Raw genomic sequence first — 19,386 nt, forward strand, 5'->3', positions numbered from 1 at the left:
AGTATTTCTGGTGCCACGTGCTCTTCCACAACCTTACCACTTTCCATTAAGAGACAGGGTCTGTGTCCTTTTGCCTTGAACCTAGGCAGGTCTCTGGGGCCGCCGCAACAAATAGGATGTCTCAGAAATGACATTGTGTGGCTTCCTAGGCTGGGTCATAAGAGGCATGTGGCTTCCACTGGCTGGCTCTTTCTCTCTCTGTCCGTTTCTCTGTCTCTGTCTCTTTCTCGCACTGGAGCTCGGCGGCCATGCTGTGAGGAAGCGCAGGCCACATGGAGAGGGCACTCGTCTTTCGATTCCGGCTGAGAGTCCTAGCCAAGGTCTCAGCCAACAGCACAGGCCGGACGTGGGAGTGAGAGTGATTCCGACCCTCAGCCTTCAAGCTGCCCCACCCAGGGGGTAGTGAATGAAGTAGCGAGGAAGGGCTTCTCTGCTGAGCCCTGCCCTCTTTGCAAATTTGCGAACAAAAGTAACGCTATCGTTTTAAGTCACTCACTGAGTTTGGGGGTGGTTTGTCATATGGCACTGGATGTCTGCATACAGGATCATAATGTAATGTGAGGCTTAGATGAAGAGATGCACTTGGCAGTGCCCTATAGAGCCCTGTATAAGTGTAGCACACTGTGTGCATCACTGCTGTCCAAGCACTGCCCTGTCTTGGATGTCAGTGTCTATAATGTGGCAAGAGCTGGGTTAGATGCTTCCACATATCCCTTCCTGTAGTCCTTACAGCCACCTCGCCTCTCCAGACTAGCTCCGGCAGGACTGAATTGGTCATTGTAACGGCTAAATTAGGCTGGCGTTATTATTTTCACCAATTTGCAAACGGGCAAACAGAGACACAGCTAGTTTAAGTTCAGGAGGAACTGGAATTTGAATCCAGGTCTGGTTTACTGCCAGGTTGGTACTCCTCTTCCCCTAGGAGCTAGAGGTGGGCAGTCCCCTCAAGAAAATGGGGACACTAGGATATCTCAGCAGATCCTGACCTGGGAAAATCCTTCTGTTGGATTTATTTAATTTTTTTTAATCTTAAAATAAAAAAAAAAATGTTTTTAATGTTTTGTTTGTTTTTGAGAGACAGAGAGAGACAGAGCATGAGCGAGGGAGGGGCAGAGAGAGAGGGAGGCACTGAATCTGAAGCAGGCTCCAGGCTCTGAGCTGTCAGCACAGAGCCTGACACGGGGCTTGAACCCACAAATCACGAGATCATGACCTGAGCCTAACTCAGAAGCTTAACGACTGAGCTACCCAGGGGCCCCATAATCTTAAAAATTTTTAAAGTAATCTCTGCACCCAATGTGGGGCTTGAACTCATGACCCTGAGATCAAGAGTCACAGGCTCCACTGACTGAACCAGCCAGGCGCCCCACTGCTGGCTTCATTTACTTTTATTTGCATTTCAACAAGCAGAGACTGAGCGCCTAAAATGGGACTGTGTGTTAGGTAAGACCTGGATGCACAAGACACAGAACCCCTTATTGGGGAGCTCATAGTCTCTGGGGGAAACAGATACCTTGGGCAGGCTGCTCGCCACCTCTAAGCCTCAGTTATGCCATCTGTGAAATGGGGATAATTAGAGAACCCATCTCAGAGGGTTATTGTGAAAATTATACAGTATATAATTCTACTTAAAGCATCTTGTATGTAGAAAGTGCTCAACAAATATTAACTTTTATTAAGAAAAGTTTGCAATATAATGAGATACATGACAAAATATGGGGGTGGGGACATAAAGCCTTATGGCAGGAGAGAGGAGTAAGTAAGTTCATCCTGGGGTTGGGGGTGGGAGGTGGTAGCAGAGAGGAGGTGACTTTTGGTCTGGGACTTCAAAGGCAAGTAGGAGGAGCAGATGGTCTATGGAAGGACAGTGTTTAGTGTGTCAGGGAGACAGAGCGGCCCCTGGTGGCTGGAGGACGGGGTCCTGACGGTGAAGGAGTGAAGGCAGGCTGGGAAGGAGTTTTCTATATCTGGTTGTAGTGTATTGTTGGCCAAGCAGGCCCCCAGACTTAGGCAAGAGTCTCCCCGCCCAGGCTTAAAAGGTGAGGCTTTAACGTGCAAATGCCCAGGAGGAGGACCCCAGGCTCCAAGGCACAAAATCTTGGTATGAGGGTTGTGGTTTTGAAGGAGAAAAGAGTTGGGGGAGCACCTAGTCCTGAGGCAGAAGGCTCAGAAGAGGAGGTTGGTGTTTCCAAGAGATACTTTCCCCACTCTGAAAAATCTTCTCAGGGCGGACCCTGCTGAATCTCCACTAAGCCAGATCAAGAGAATCTGCTTTTGCCAACACACCACCAAGCCCCCTTGCCCAGAAATGTCCCAGAAATGTCATCACAGATTACTGAACGGCTGCTTGGGGAATTTTGCCCCAGGTGGCCCAAGGCCTGAGGGTCAACAAAGGGCTTCTGAGCTGGTGCATCTGGCCCCGGGGAGAAGTCTCCATTGGAGCCCTGGGCAGGCTCTGGGCTCTGTGTGCCGAGAACAGCTGCTTTGGTTTAAATATTAATAATGCAAAATGAAATGTGTGGGGTGCCCAGCGCACCAGAGCCCAGCCAGTGTGCATTGCATCTAATGTCCTCTGCACTTGGGTTTGGAAAAATGTGGTCAGTGAATTTAATATACTTTTTGGCAAAGGGAAGACGACAGTTAACTTCTCTCCGGAGCCTCGCTAAAGTGGGTTTTCTCCCTGGAAAGTGGAGGAGGGAGAGTGGTTTCTCCCAGTATGCCAGCAGGCCTGCTGCCCGAATTCTGTCATAGCCCCTCTGCTCTGCCCACCTTGACACTCGCAGGGGGCCCCGGGGGCCACAGAGCAGCGCACTGAGGGGAATAGAAACACAGCCAGACTTGTTCAAGATCTGCTGGTGGCCTGGGTGGGGCCTAGTCCCCAGCTCCTGCTGGCTAGGTCTCCTCCCTCCAGGATGTTCTCTTCCCATTTCGTGCCCCCTTCTGGAATGATCCACCCTGATGTTCGTCAGAGGAGCTCACCATGGGCACGTTGGCCACGGGGTTCTCACAGGGCCCCTGAGGTTGACAACTCATCCAAGGGGTCCGAGGGCTGGACGTGGGCCCCTGAGAGCTATGCTTCTCTCAATCCCACTGCGGTTTTGAATCCGGGGGAGGTTCTGACCAGAGCGTTATGAAGATTTCCCCCTCCCCCTCCACTGCCTCCAACATCCCGGGTCCTGGCTTCTTTCTTGCCAAGTGCCACAGCTCTCAATTGGCTTCTTGAAAAGTTAATAAATGCTTGGTGACATCACAGCCCCAGAGCCAGGGAGCAAGAAAACGTCAGAGGCTGTTTCTGAGGAGAAGTCAGGGGCTCTGGGTTTGCCCAACAAAGGCGCCCTGTGCAAGCGTGGTCACGGTAACGGCCACTGCCACCACAGAACTGGAACAAAGCTGGCCAGGCTTCCCCCAGAAAGTCCGTCTCTGGTTTTACACAACCCGATAGTGTTCCCAGTTAGAGGCTTGAACATATCATCCAGCAGGGAGAGTAGGGCAGTCCTTGCCAGTGGCCTAGTTGTGGCCCGCTCTGGGGGGCCTCCTATGCTGCTGGGGGGAACAGTCACCCCAGGGCCCCTCAGGGGGGTGCGGGGAGGAGGCTCCGGGCAGGAGTGAAATGGCCTTGCCTGGGAGAGGGTGGGAGCTGCACGTCACCAGGGCTCTGGGGCTCCAGCTGTGCCCCAGGCTCCAGCTCTACCCGCCTCTCCCACCCCACCCCAGTCCACCCTCCTTGGCCTCCGGCCCTTGGGGAAGCTGAGAGAAAGTCTCGCCTGTTCTGGATGCCGCAGGCAGGATCGGCCACAGTGATCTCCTTCATGTGTCCCCGCTGGCTGTAAGCGCTGTGTTTGGTTTGGCAAAACGGCTATTTAAATAGCAGTGAAATGTGTCACTGGAAAAAAATTAGCTCATGTTTCCTTTGCCATTTCTTCATGATTTCCATTAAAAGTGTAACCACGGGTAATAAATTAACAAGATCTGTAAAAGCGACCATAGGAAACCATGGATCCAGAATTCCTATAAACTTCTAACCCATGATGCTAAAAAGCGAGGCTACTTGGGGAAAGGGGAGCCGGATCACCCATGTACTCTGGTTTTCTTTGTGTCTGATTCTTACCTCCCTCCCCTCAAAATGGGAAAGGAAACCCTCTGCGTCTTACAGGGGTTGCTGTAGTTATCAGGGGTGAGAGTCTTTGCCTGGAAAACCCGGAGGCTTGGGGCACTGCTTGGTGCTTCCTGTTTCATTAAAACAAAAACAAAAACAAAAACAAACCCCAAGAAAAACAAAACTAAAATGTTACTTCTTTTTTTAAAAAAAAAAAATTTTTTTTTAACGTTTATTTATTTATTTATTTATTTTATTTATTTTTGGGACAGAGAGAGACAGAGCATGAACGGGGGAGGGGCAGAGAGAGAGGGAGACACAGAATCGGAAACAGGCTCCAGGCTCCGAGCCATCAGCCCAGAGCCTGACGCGGGGCTCGAACTCACGGACCGCGAGATCGTGACCTGGCTGAAGTCGGACGCTTAACCGACTGCGCCACCCAGGCGCCCCTAACGTTTATTTATTTTTGAGACAGAGAGAGATAGAGCATGAACGGGGGAGGGGCAGAGAGAGAGAGAGAGACAGAATCGGAAGCAGGCTCCAGGCTCTGAGCTGTCAGCATAGAGCCCTACGCGGGGCTCGAACTCATGGAGTGCGAGATCATGACTTGAGCCGAAGTCGGAGGCTTAACCGGCTGAGCCACCCAGGCGCCCCTAAAACGTTACTTCTTTATCAAAGCACAATCTCCTTCCCCCAAACTATGCCTCACTCGGTCCTGACCACGGTCTGGTGGTTGAATTCGCAACTCCTGCTGGGAAATGGACCCTTTCCCACGGGTCCCGAATAGCTTGAGGTCCAACTGTGGCTCAGTTTCACAGATAGGAACACTGAGGCCAAAGGAAGATATTTGTTTTGGGCGCAAAATGCAATAATCAGTGGATGGATCGGGGAGGCTTCTTTCTGATGGTTGCCACCTCTGACACACGCCCACACACATTCGTACACACTCGCGCTCCGCACAATGCTTGTTTGTGCCGGGCTGGGGGTGGGGCAAAGGATCCCTGTAGGGTCCTGAAGGTGTCTCTGGAGACAGGGAGGTAAAAAAGCTCCTTCCAAGGCAAGTGGTTCTGGGGAACGTGTTTGGTTGGACACCCCAGGGCTATGGGGGGGGTGCCAAGGGAGGGCACCGGCTACGTTTCACCTGAGGGATGGGACTGTGTTTAGTGCTACCCGCAGAGTCTGGGGAAGTGGGGGGCAGGACCGGGGAGCGTGTTCAGTGTCACACACAAGCCCAGGGGAATGAAAAACAGGACTGGGGGAGGGTGTTATGTGACACACAGAGTCAGGGTACAGAGGATGGAAGGAGGAAAGGCAAGTAGTAACCAGCGAATCTCCTTTTGTTTCTGGTCCTCTGAAGCCCTGTCCTTCCTCGATGACCCTTTCACGAGTATCCCAAACCTCCTTACTTGAAAAAAAAATTTTTTTAATATTGATTTATTTTTTAAGAGAGGAAAGAGACAGAGTGCCAGCAGGGGAGGGGCAGAGAGAGAAAGAGACAGAATCAAAAGCAGGCTCCGGGCTCTGAGCTGTCAGCCCAGAACTCGATGTGGGGCTCGAACCCTCGAACTGTGAGATCATGACCTGAGCTGAAGTCAGGACGCTTCACCGACTGAGCCACCCAGGCGCCCCTCTCAGCCCCCCTTATTAGTCTAATGTGACTGTCCCTTGGTCTTCTGTTACATAGAAGATAGGGTGAGAAGGGGGAGTTTTGTGCCATTTCTAAGCCCCAGGGTACCCTCTGTCCCTAGACTCCAACTCCCCTTGCACGTTAGCCCCTGGGGGTAAGAAGGAAGCCATTTCTTGTTTCTTCAGGACAGTCCCTTTTCCTGGAAGGCAGTGGTATGGAACGTGGAGGTTCAGAAAACCCTTTGTCACGATGAAATGAAAGAGGGATGTGGCACCAGCTCTTTTCCCCACTGATCTGCCTTCAGACCCCTCTCCCTCGAACCCTCCTCCTGCACCCCAGCTCCCAAACCTTTCATCTTGTCCACACAGATGCTATCATCCATTTCTAGGGGTGTCTGGCTTTCTTTGCTCACTCCTGCCTGTGAGGCCCCTGACAAGGGCAGTGGTGCACAGCCCCTCCACCCCCATCTGGGCCCCGGACCCAGAGAGCCCTTCCCCTATAGCTCAAGGCTGGGGGTTCTGCCAAGGCACCTGCTGGAATGAAGGAGAAACATCTGCTTGTTTTATTTACATTTCATCCAGATGTTTGGGTGCCATGTAGACGCAGCCTGTGGGCCGTCTGAACGCTGCGGCTGGAAACCGAGCTTCCCTCTTTTGGAGCTGGGAGGCCGGGAGGGAGGGCCTTCCAGCTGAGGAGGGACGGGGCTGGATGGCAGACACTGCCTGGGGATGGGAGGAAGGCAGGAAGGCGAGACATGGAACTGGAGGCGGATCACGGCCCTGGCAACAACTGGAACAAGATTCCTCATAAACATTGGATCTGTTTACAAAGCCACCAGTGTAGGCAAGCACTTGCCAAATCGTGATTTTCAAAAATCGCCCTTTAGAGCGCTTCACACCACTTCCCAGATGCCGAGTGAGAGCCTACTGTGTGCTCGGTGAGCTCTCCCCCCTCTCCCCACACCCATGTCCCAGGCTGTGAAGCAAAGGCAAGCAGTGGTCCCAGAGGCTCCAGCCGAGAAGGCCAATTAACAATGCCGGGCGGTGAGCATAAATCACCAAGCTCCCCCTTTGCCTGGGCTCGGGCTGGAAAGTATCAGAACTGTGCAAATACTTGGGATGTTTCTCTTTATTAGTGATAAAATATTGGACGTCAGCGTGTGTCGTTTCATGCACTGCCTCCGACAGTCGGAGCGGTAATTGTGATGAATAGGGGTCCAGGGGCAGGGCTGCAGGCGTTTAAGAAGGCTCTGTGGATTGAAAATATTAGGATTGATTAAAGGTCAAATACTTTATAAATTTATCAGTGCTGGATACATTCTTCCGAGGTGGGGGCTACCCTCTTCCAGCCGGTTAGAAAAAAAGAACTCAATATGGTCACATGCTCTCCCCTCCTTCCCTTTGTCCCTCCACATTTAACCTACAAAAGTGATGAAACAGCACACGTTTTCCTGTAATTCGTGCTCTTTTGCCTCTCCTGCCAGAAGACGAGTTCAGCACAGACATCTGTGGGCAGGAGTCTGCCCATTTCTCACCAGAGAGAGAAAAGAGAAATTTCCCTGTGACTGGGGTGGAAGCTGGTCTCCAGCACGAGCCCTCAGCGGCCGAGCCTCCAGGGACTTGTTATCAGGAATTGCTATTACCCACCCGAGGAGTCCTCAGGGCAAAAGGAGGGTCTCTTTGCTGATTCTGTCCTTTCCAGAAGGGTCTGATCTCCTTTTATTAGATAAAGAGATCTTTGTAACTCCGGAAGCTCTGAGTGAAACTCTGTTTAATCATGGCACCAGCCCTCCCCTGCATCCTTATAAGGTTTATTTATTGAACAAATACACATTAAGGCGGGAGCCGCTCTAGTGCTGGGGATAAAGCAGGGGGACAGAATAGATGAAAAGCCCTGCCCCCAGGGAGCTCGTATTCTAAGAGGGAGTGAGAAAGTATTAACTGCCCCCCCAACTATAAATTATATAACATATTACATGATAATAAGGGCAAAGGAAAGGGGCGCCTGGGTGGCTCAGCCGTTTAAGCGTCCCAACTTTGGCTCGGGTCATGATTTCACGGTTCGTGAGTTCGAGCCCCGTGTGGGGCTCTGTGCTGACAGACAGCTCAGAGCCTGGAGCCTGCCTCGGATTCTGTGTCCCCCCCTCCTCTGTCCCTCTCCTGCTCACACTCTGTCTCTCTCTCTCTCTCAAAAATAAATAAAGTTTAAAAAAGTTAAAAAAAAATAAGGGCAAAGAAAAAAAAATAAAGTAGGGGAGGAAAGGGAGGAGGAGGAACAGGGGGAGGAGACGGACATTTTGGAACGGGTCAGGGACGGCCTCCTGAGCCCTGGAAGAGGTGAGCACATTTATTGGAGAGAAGAGTGTTTATCTGTAAATGTGTTTTAACGGTGCTAGTACAATTTTAGTACCGGCTGTCATCTATTCTTTCCTTTTTTGGACTTGGGTGTGGTATAAATAAAAACACGTACAGAAAATGCATGAGGTAGAACAGACCTGTTCAGAGAAGAGATTTCTAAGACCCCTAGACTAATGACTTGCATCTGAATTACCTGGGGGGCTTGGTGAAACACAGATTGCTGGACCTCGCCCTCAGTGTCCAAGTCAGTTGGGGTTGAAGAATTTGCAATTCTAGCAAGTTCCCAGGTACTGCTAATCTAGGGACCAACTTGGACAACCACGTGCTCTCCTTGATCAGGTGCGGCTTCCTGGAAAAGGTAAACTTGTGGAAAAGTGTAAGAAAAAGAACAGATGGTAAGTTTTCAATTTTACTCTTTAGAAACAAGAGCGGTGAAAATTAAATCAGCCAGTGGGCACAGATGGAGGGCCAAACTACAGATAGGCAGGGGAACGGCTCAGTTGGCTGAAGTTGAAATTGACACTTGCCTTCCTTCCCCCAGCATCCCAGACTGGGACAGAGGAGAGAACCAGCAGAGAGAGAAAAAGCATGTGTCTTGGGCAGGTGCGTAGGCCAGACTTGACAGCTCCAAGGCAGGAAGGGGAAAGTTACAGAAGTTTTCCTCTTTTCCTCCCTGACTCCCCCCACGCCGCCACTCCAGACTATGCTAAAGCTTATGAAACATTCACTGGAGGGACTGGGGGGGTGAGGAGGGGACATACACATCTCTAAAAGCAGTTTTTCCCAAAATGTACTCTTGGTAACACTCCTATCAGGGGATGTTCATAGGTATTACCAAAAAGAGGATTCTTTTGTCAAATATATTTACAGCACACTGTTAAATTTCTTTATTGCTGGACTTCTCAGGGCCTTTAATATGCAGATGTGCATTGTTAATCTCACCAGAGGAAGATTTAGTATTCAGTGTTTCTTAAACTTTTTTGATCACAGAATCTCCTTTACTTTTTCATGGAGAATCTTTCAGGACCAGTGTATAGTGGGATATGTTTTGGAAAACACTGGCCCTTAGGACTAAATGGTCTCCTAACCCACACTGATGAGTGAAATGAAAAAACCCTCACACAGCCAGGAACTCAGAGGGTATCTCCAGCAGTCCTTTGTTCTCTTAAAGACTTCTAGATTGGGTTAGAAGGATCTCCAGATAGATGTGCCCACGGTTCAATGCCCATCCTGAGATCACCATGGTTCTTTGAGGCGAAAGCCTGGACTGCTAGTCTCCTAAACCTTGTATTTGATTTGACTAGGATTGGAAGACACCATCTCTCCCACAGAGCATCTTTCTCAAACACATTCCTGCCACACATAATGTGTAGAAGCATGTGCTGTGCTGGCTGGACTGACAGAATTGGTCACGGTGTCAGTGAATCCCAGTGCACTGAATCCCAGGGCCTGCAGAGCTGAGAAGGGGAGGGGCCCATGGCCCCAGCTGTGTCTGGAGAACAGCAGTCTTGATATTTACGACTATGATGGTCCTTCTCTAGTGGACCTGCTCTGGAACATAAATAAACTTAATAGGCTTCAAATAATTGTGACAACTGAGTTTAAACCCCAGGTCCAGGGCAATGGATGCCTCTCTCTCTCTCTCTCTTTCTCTCTCTCTCCCTCTCAACCAGGCCTGATTCTACGGACCCAATGCTCAGTCCTGAGCACAGCAGCACCACTGACTTTGTGGGGTTTTGGGCATTGATGGGGAGGGAAGTGACCTTGAGAGTGAACCAGAGGAAAGAGGTGTATTCTTATAAAGTGTCCCAGGCTGAGATGTGTTGCTGACCCTGTGCAGCCCCCAACTTGATGGGGTGGATTCCAGATCATGCTCCTTGCATGGGGGGAAGGGCAAGCCATCCCTTGCCCCCTTTCCAGCCTTTCTCAGAAGCTGTATGAGACATAGAAGTATAAATCTGGTGGAAAGAACTGGCATATTTCGAACACTTCCTTTGTTTAAGACATCATACCATCTCATAAGAAAGAAAGACACCTACCTCTAACACGCAGCGAACTAAGATAAAGCACCAGACTACAGAGTTATAAAGAAAACAAGGAGATAGCAGATGAGATGAATTCCTGCCGAGCAGGGATGGGACTTTCCGGGAGAGAGACCTAAACAAAGGCACATACGTGGGGGGGGGCGGGGGGGGGGGGAAGTACAGGAATGTTCAGAGAAGGTGCACAAGGGTGAGAGAGCAGCGAGCAGGGAAGCATGTTGGAGCCAGAACCAGGGAAGCATGTTGGAGCCAGAACTTGGAGAACCTTTCCTGTCATACTAAGAGATTTCACCTTGTCAAATAAGCACTAGAAAGTCACATTTTATTTTAATGTTTTCAAGTAATACACGAGGGGCGCCTGGGTGGCTCAGTCGGTTAAGCGTCCGACTTCAACTCAGGTCACGATCTTGCGGTCTGTGAGTTCGAGCCCCGCGTCGGGCTCTGGGCTGACGGCTCAGAGCCTGGAGCCTGCTTTGGATTCTGTGTCTCCCTCTCTCTCTGACCCTCCCCCATTCATGCTCTGTCTCTCTCTGTCTCAAAAATAAATAAACGTTAAAAAAATTAAAAAAAAAATAAAGTAATACACGAGTAAAATCCTCAAACAATACAAACATATATTCAGTGAAATGTAAGTCTCCCTCCCATCCCCGAATGGCAGTCCCTCCGTTGTCTTTCCGGAAGCAACCACGATTACTCTAGTATCTCGTGCATTCTTTCAGAGATATTCCATGTCATTGCGAACACGTATGTGAATCTATCTTCCCAATGCTTTTTAAGTGCAAATATTCACATGTATATACACTTACTTGTACCTTGCTGATTATACTTAACCATAGATCTTGGGAGAGTTTTAGGTGAAGCATACTGTGTCCCATAGTTTATTTAATAAGACTCTAACTGATGGACATTTGGTGTTTCCACTTCTTTTGCTACTTCAAACAACGATGCAGTGAATATCCTAGTATGTAAGTCACTTTGTACACGTGTCTGTAAATTCATAGACATGGAATTGCTTCCTCGAAGGCCATTTGTGTTTTTGATATTGATAGACTTCACATGGGAAAATTTAATGCGGGGGATGCTGGGACCAGATCTGTTTTAGGAAGATCCTTTTGGAGGTGCTAGGATGATGGGAAGGAGGGAGGAGACAAGTGTGGAGGGTGTTATGATTACACCAGGTGAAACATGATGAGGGCCAGAACAGAGTGCTGACTGAGGAAAGGGAGGGAAGGGGGAGCGTGGAAAAGACACTAGTAACTGATTAGATGTGTCCATATGGGAGAGGAGAAATCAAAGGCAATCAGAGGCCCAGAGCCCCACATGGGGAAGGATTAACCAAGAGATAGAAAGAGTAGCTTTGATCAGATTCTTGAAAACCAGGAACGTGTCTGCATAGATAGGAAAGCAGAAAGCTAAGAAATCACCACCTTAGGCTTGGTAGGGCAGGACAAAGCATAAGACTCAAAAAAAAAGCTAGAGGGTTGATCAGACTCAGTGCCGTTTCAGACAAGAAAGGGGGTGAGAGCACCATCTTTGGAGTCTTTGAGTTTAGAGCAGCTTATGAATTGTATTAGTCAGTTTCAGCTTTCTGGTGGAACCAACCATTGCCAGATTTCAGGGTTTAACCCAATAGATTATTTCTAGCTCATATCGACATCCACTGCGGGAACAGTGTGAGGAAGGGGCTCTGCTCAAAGCAGTTATGGAAGATTCTACGTTCTTCCATATTTAGATTCTACCCTCCTCTAGATGCTCAGCATCCTCCCCATTCATCCCCTGAATAGGAAAAGAGACAATTGTGTGTAGGCACAACTGCCTATACGCAAGGTTTTATGGGCCAGAACTGGAAAGGACTTAGGTCACTTCTACCTGCTTTCTATTGGTCAGAGCTAAGTCATATGGTTGCATCTAATTAATTGCAAGGGAGCCTGGAAACAGCATCTAGCTGTGTGCCCAGGAGGAAAAGGGAAGTGCGTGGTAAACAACTAGCCAACACTCTGCCCCCCAAACTGTGTGTCCTGGGCAAGTCATTTAACATCTCAGAGGCTCAGTTTTTACAACTGTAAAATGGGAGTCATCACCTCCTAGGTAGGATCATTGTCAGCCTGACTTATGTAGATGAATAAATAACCACTCCTGTGAATACTTATACACATGCACAGTGTGGGCTTTTTGCTTGCGACCCTCTGAGCGCTGTCGTGGTGGTTTTCCTTGTCTTTCTCTGCCCTCTCCAGGTCTACGCAGACGGAGGAAACCCCAGTCTGTCTCCGACTGACCCGGATCCTGCTGGCCCCAAAGTCGATTTATTTTCTTGAAATAAATCGTTTGGTTTGGCTGACTCCGTGGGTCGGATTCATGAGATTATTTCCAAATCTCTCTATGCCTGGTCCACGTAGACCTAGCCGCAACCTCTGCCAGACAGCTGCGCTCCTCGCACACGCGGGCTGAAGAATGATTCTTGTCCATTCTTTCATGTTATTCCCACACTTCAGAAGTCTGGAGGGAAGCTGAATGTTTGCTGTTCTGGGATCATTTGAAGCCGGGCATGCAAAGAGTTCCGAGTCACTTTCAAGTCTGCCCGTAGGAAATCTTTCTTGGCAAACAGACAGCTAGAATTAGTTATTAAAGGCATGTCAAATGAATAAAGACACCTCTGTGAGGGAAACCGCAAGAGCAGTTACTTTTTCTAATATGAATAGGAGGCTAATATCAAATCACCTTTAATTTTCCACTCTTTCTTTGCTGTTCCGATGGTGGGTCAAATCTAATAATACAGATACAACAGAAAAACCATTTCTGTTTTCATCTATCACCATGCATATGCCCACTGCAGATGTGTGTCTTAAAAACCAGGGTCTGGAATTTAAACCGGTACCTGCACACTGACAAGGCTGTTTCCTCCAGGAACGTTCTCTCAGATGCCATGCCTGCGATGCCCTCACAGGCCTGAGGAAGCCGACTCACGAAACGAAATAAATCCTGGTCTTGTCTATAAAATGGTCTTGTCTCTAAAGCACGTATCTCATAGAACCCAGGCCACAACAGATGCCAAAAGGCAAGGATGGTCATGAAGACCCAGCCCTAAGGACCTGGGGAGAAAGAGGTGTGAAGGCATTTTGAAAACATGGGCCTGATTTCCAGATGTCAGTCACCGAAGGCCTGGTGAACTCTCATTCCCTAGATTTAGGGTCACTGGATAGATTTGCAAAGACAGGGGAGCTGATGACCAACAGGAAGTGCCATATCGTGGTTAAGAGGCTCTCAGGTCTGACACACCGTCTGGATTCAAACCCCAGCGCTGCTATGTTTTGTTGTTATGGCAAGCAAACTGCTTCCTTTCTCTGCACCTCAGTTTCCTCACCTGTAGAATGGAGATAATGATACCTATCTCACATGGTTGTTGTGAGTAATAAATGAACTAATTCTTACAAAAGCCCTTAGAACAAATGTTTGACAATGAGTAATTTCTCAATGACTGTTGACTATTATTGCTAATAATAATACTATTATTGCAGTGGTATTAATTTTTTTTCAGTGGGGAAAGGGATCAACGGGTGATTTTATGTGTGTGTGGGTCCTGCACACATGAACAATATAGACTCTATATGGAAGAGTTGGTTGGTTGAGAGAAACCAGTCTTGCACTGTAAGGTGTGACCACTTTGGAAGCTCTTGTGCTAAATACACACGATTTGAGCTCCTGTGGTCAAATGGTGATGCTGTCCCCAGACAGATGCCCTCCTGTGCAGACAAGTCCATTCTCTGGATACAGAGATTTTCATCCAGGATCAAAAACACGGAAACCATTTAAAACTGACCAAGCTAACTCCAGCCTTCTAGAAATTAACCCCGTCAGCGGGGTGCTGTGGGACGAGGCCCCTTTGAAAGCTTTCTTATATGATACATTTTGTGTGCCTAAGAGATTTGGGTGGCTTTTTCTTAAACTAACTCTAAAAGATCAAGGAGTCATTTTAAAACATTTACCCCTGGATCTAGGTGGAGGCCACCGCTGTGAACTTCCTGCCCCTCGTCCTTACCTTGTCATTGACACTAACAGCGGATCTTCAGCCAGTCTTGAACTGGGGCCATGTAACTGCTCTAGGGTGGCAAAAGATTCTCTCCTTGACCAAATGCTACTCAGCCTCCTTTGGAACTCTTCTTGACCAGGCCTTGACTTTTGGGGCTTCTATGTTCGCCTCTCCAATTTTAGCAAGAATCCTGCTAAGTCAGTTCCTTCAGAATCCCCCACTCTTGATATCTGATCACTCGGGATAATCTGACGTGGTGCCTCAGCCTCCACCAGTCCCCAGGGTGATGTCTGATCACCCAGGCCTGCCCTCAGCAAGAATCCTGTCAGGTTGGTTTAGCCAGAATTCCCCTGACCCCTGAGGCTTCCTCTTTGTCATTTTCCATCCACTGACCCCCTACCCTGCTCCTTGGCTGTGTTTCCTTGCTGTATTCAGAGTTGAACACCATCTCTCTCCCCGACTACAAAACCCCATTGTAGCAGCCCTCTCTGAATGAACTGGACTTTACTGTCTTCAACTAGTGTCATGAATAACTTTTCTTTAATAGGGGCTTCAGGATTTACTCTGGGAGAGCTGAGATTGGCTGTATGTCACGGTACAAACTCCCTGGGGCAGTCAGCCAGGTGAGATCAGGGGAAGTGGCCAGGCAGTTCCAGAGAACTCTCTTAGCACTCTTTGTCTTTGTTATCTCTCCATGGCTGATATTTTTAGGCGCACTCACTAATTAACGGACCCATCAACAACACTGTGGCCTAAATTATCTGCATCATTTCCTTAATTGGGACTTAAGGATTAAAAGAGAAATTGAAAGAGAAAAAGGTAACTTTTTTTGTTTCTTTGTTCTGTTTGTTTTGCTTTTGCTTGCTCACGCTCCCTCTTTGTTTCTAACAAGGGTGTAAGGTGGTTCATTTGTCCAGGTAGAACCCAAAGTGAAAATAAAAATGGAAAGCTTTACTCAGATATTGGGATATGGACATGCATTTCAGTGTTTGCCTTTACGAATCGAGGCAAGCTGTCGATCGACTGGATTTTTCTTTTGCAACTAATTGTGGTGCTCCGGAAACACAGCCTAAGGCCTTCGTTGAGAATGGAGCCTGTATGTGTAGGGGTGTGTATCTGTACGTAGAGAATGTGCGAGAGCACAGGCTGATGAAGCAGAAAAGTGAAATCACAGCGGTGCCCGACCGGCTGCCCCTTGCCAGGTGCTTTATTTCATTTACTCCTCATAACAGAGGCAGGTATTATTATTATTATTTTAACATTTATTTTGATTTTTTTTTTTCAACGTTTTTCATTTATTTTTTGGGACAGAGAGAGACAGAGCATGAACGGGGGAGGGTCAGAGAGAGAGGGAGACACAGAATCGGAAACAGGCTCCAGGCTCCGAGCCATCAGCCCAGAGCCCGACGCGGGGCTCGAACTCACGGACCGCGAGATCGTGACCTGGCTGAAGTCGGACGCTTAACCGACTGCGCCACCCAGGCGCCCCAATTTTGAGAGAGAGAGAGAGAGAGAGAGAGAAACAGGCAGAGCCTGAGCAGGGATGGGGCAGAGGGAGAGGGGGACACAGAATCCGGAGCAGGCTCCAGGCTCTGAGCTGTCAGCACAGAACCCGATGCGAGGCTTGAACCCATGAACCGCGAGATCATGACCCGAGCCAAAGTCGGACGTTCAACCGACTGAGCCACCCAGGCGCCCCGAGACAGGTATTATTACTGTTATCACATGTGTGGGGATGAGGCTGGGAAGGCGAGAGAGTCAGCCCAAGCCTGAGTACCGGGTAAGAGAAAGAATGGTGCAGGCAGAGCTCTTTTCCCTTGATGGGGGAGGAAAGGCAAGTGGAGAGCCTGGGGAGGGTGGGCGTCTATCAGAGAGAAGGTGCCCTGGGCACAGGGTTTATACATCCTGCAAAACTACAGAATGAGGTCTGAGCCATGGTCTAACCTTGACCCCAGTGCCCCTAACTCTCAGGCACCTCAAAGCCAGCCAGCCTTCCTCTTGTTGCCTGATGGAGGCCTGCCCACCTTGATGCTGGAATCCGGGTCTTCTGCATCTGGAATGGGGCTGCCATGGTGTTGGTAGAGAGGTCCTGAGCAAGCCGGTCAGTCTGTGTCCTGACCTGGGTCACCAGGGGGAGGGTGTCAGGGACAAGGGGTGAGCAGGGCAGGAGGGTCTGTTCTGCCTGGGGCTGACTGCGCCCAGCAGCTCTACAGCTGCCCCGCGCCCATCTGCCTCGCTTCCTGTGCATCCTCCAGGAAAACGGCAGCTCAGACCCTTGGCTGCAGCAATCCCCTCTCCTCTGCCTGTCAGTCACCAGGGCTCGGCGAGAGTCCTCCGGAGGTAGCAGTGACAACAACGACAATGCAGCTTTCATGTTCCTCAGAGGAGACCCTGTGGGAGGGAAGCCCCTTTCTTTCCCTCCAGCCCACATCCCCCTTCCCAGGGCCATACGTTGTTGCCGGCTGCCTGGGAGGGGAGGCCTGGAAGCTTCCTCCTGCCAGCTACTTCCCGGGAATGGGAACCTCTGCAGAACCTTCCCGCCCCAGCACTCCTGAGCAAAGAGCCAAGGCAGGGTAAGCCTGTGCATAGAGGGCCTCAATTTCAGATCAGATTCACAAATTTAATTTCCTATTCCTTAATTTAATTCTGCATTTTAGTTTTGTTTTTATTATTTACATGGGTTCCCTTTAATGATTCCAAATTGCTGCTGCCCCTCTAGCAGTATTTTGTCGTAGGTTAACTTCTTGAAAACTGATCAGCGTTGGAGTTTATTCCGCGCTGGGTTTAGTTATTTTCTGAAACGAAGCACAATTAAATTAGAATAATGAACATGCTCTTTAGAGGATTAATTCATAATGAGCAGGCCATGTGCTACAGCTCACAGAAGAAAGGGCACGAGGACCGAAAGCTGTTTTTTCTGCCTAAATATGAAAAGTACATTCTGCAGAGCAGAACAAATCAGCTAATGACATCCAGAGCGCTGGCCAGCCCCAGAGCGGCACGGAGCTGGCATCTGGAGTTAGCGCGATCCCCACCAACACTGCTGCCTACCTTCCCTCCCCGAGAAGCCTGGCAGCTGGTGACTTTGCCTGGCTCCTGGCTCCTGGCTCCGCAGCACAGCTTATAGAGGCCGCCGTGCACCCCCTCAGTTCTACCCCAGGAAGCCCCAAATTCTACAGCCTGTAGCTTCTCAAGCTTCATCCTCAGAACTTCCCAGAGCCCATTCATTCATTCATTCATTCATTCATTCAAGGAATGTTTTACTGAGCTCCTGCTATGTATTAGGCATCCATGGATACACCCTTGGGATACAGGTAGGAGTGTGGATGGTGAGTTGAGGAAGGGCAAGGCCAACAGGGCCTGAAAAGAGAAAGACTCAGGGCAGTGAGGGGGACAAGATCCTCCAGGGCCTTGGCTTCTTCTCTGAATGAATGGGTAGTCATGGCAGGGATTTGAGCAGAAGTAGTATATGGTCTGACTTACATAAAACGATCTCTGACTGCTGGCTGACAAAAGATTTTCTGGCCTGAGGTGGGTGAGGTGGATAGAAGCTGGGAGACCTGTCAGGAAGCTAACAGCTTAGGCCTCTAAAACTCTAGCCTCAGGTTCTCCAGACGCCCCCGAAGTGCCGAGCCCAGGCTTCACTGCCAGCCCTGGAGGTTTAGAGTCTGTGGAAACTCCTGTTTCCCCGAAGAAGTGGTTTTCAAGCAGCTGTGAGGCATGTTCAGGGGCATCATACCTCCCCGGCCCCAGGAGACCCCTCTACAGCCTCTCCCCAGCCCTCCCACTGATCTTTGGGTCAAAAAGCCCACAAGAAAGGGGACTTTTAGGCAGGAGACAGCCCTACCTTGTCCCTTTGGTTGTCTCAGGCTCCTTGGAGAGGGAGACACCCTCTCAGCCAGGTAACTGACAAAGTGACATCAGAAGGCCTCTACGGTGCAGCTGCCACAGGAACAGGGGACAGATCAAAGCAGGAGAGGACCCACATCTGCGGGAACCAAAGCAAGGAAGAAGTACAAACAAACCGAATGAATAAATAAGCAGATGAATGATTGATGGGGGAGGGGGGGTGAATGATGAATGAGTAAATGAATGATTGATGAACAGACCCAAGTGTATGGCCAGCTCCACCACTCTGCTCTTTTGCTGTGTTGTCTCCTGGGAACCACGGAGTACAGATCCTCCCGTGGCCCTCAACGCTAGGATTCCCCACTGGAGTCGGGACCCCACTGCTTTTGACCCCAGAGGCAGAAGTAGCTTTGGCTTAGGAGTAGAGGCCTGTGGCTGCAGGGGTGGGCAGCCTGTAGGTTCTGAGCGAGGAGAGCTCTGAGGATCTCAGACAAGGGGAAGGTGGAGGGGGAAGAAGTTATTTTGAAATGTAGGTTTTATTATTTCAGGTATGGTGAGGCCGACAGATCAGCAGATGATTGCCATTGAAAAGACAGTTTGTTATACACGTGGATCTGAAGGGAAGGGGACCTGCCATGGCAGGGGCCACGCAGGGAAGCACGAGGGTTGGTCAGGAGGCAGAGGGAGTAAGGGGAAATGTGGTCAAGAGCCATCGTTGTGGTTTCCACAGGAGGGAACAGGCAGGCAGGGTAAGCAGACTTAGGAATGGCTCCTTTGAATCATGTCAGCAGGTTCTGGGGCATAGGGGCCCTACCCAGTCCCTGGCCCTGGGAGATTGGCGGGGGGGGGGGGGGATATTGGTTTGGAGTGTGAGAGCTCAAGAAAGGAGGTGGTTGGGGCTATGGGCTCGGGATTGGTCGGTTTGTGTATGAGCGGTGTGCTGGAAGGTGCGTTTTTTAATGTCTCTGGGAACGGTTAACCCTGGCAGTGGAGGTCTTTCCAGTGCCAGCAAGGCCACGTCAAAGCACCAGAAATACAGCAAAGGAAAAGGCTTAATACGGGGGGGAAGAGGACAGATTTGTTTTTTTCCTTTCCTAGTCCCACACCAGACTAGCATTCTGCAGATGCTGGGCCTTGGATTAGTCTCATTCATTCTAGGGCCTGTGAGGCTGGAGAAGTCCATTTCAACTGAGCGTGTGACTGTATCAGCTCAACAGGCAGAAAGAGTTCAGTGACTGAGATTTCCAGAAACTTCTCTCAGTGAGGCAGGCCAATGATAACTTCAGCTCAGGCCCAGAAATCTCCTCCCCTGCACTGGCATCAAAGACACTGGATGTGCCTCCACTTCCAGAAGGTTTTGTCTCCCTGTAGGGCGAGATCCTGCTGCC

General features: G+C 49.6%; 1 long non-coding RNA gene across 3 annotated transcripts in view; it reads left to right on the forward strand.

Annotated features, from left to right (window-relative positions):
- LOC128773660 (uncharacterized) overlaps positions 1-19,386 on the forward strand; it is a 157,575-nt gene that overhangs the window by 47,876 nt on the left and 90,313 nt on the right. Inside the window, exon 1 of one of the 3 annotated variants that reach the window (XR_008418030.1) lies at positions 17,136-17,463. The exons of the other annotated variants lie outside the window; for them this stretch is intronic. This is a non-coding gene — a long non-coding RNA (uncharacterized LOC128773660). Of the gene's footprint in view, positions 1-17,135; positions 17,464-19,386 lie in introns of those variants that run through there. 3 annotated transcript variants of the gene reach the window in all.

The sequence above is a fragment of the Panthera pardus genome, unplaced genomic scaffold (genome assembly GCF_024362965.1).
Source record: "Panthera pardus isolate Hobbes unplaced genomic scaffold, ASM2436296v1 HiC_scaffold_26, whole genome shotgun sequence".
NCBI classification, from domain to species: domain Eukaryota; kingdom Metazoa; phylum Chordata; class Mammalia; order Carnivora; family Felidae; genus Panthera; species Panthera pardus.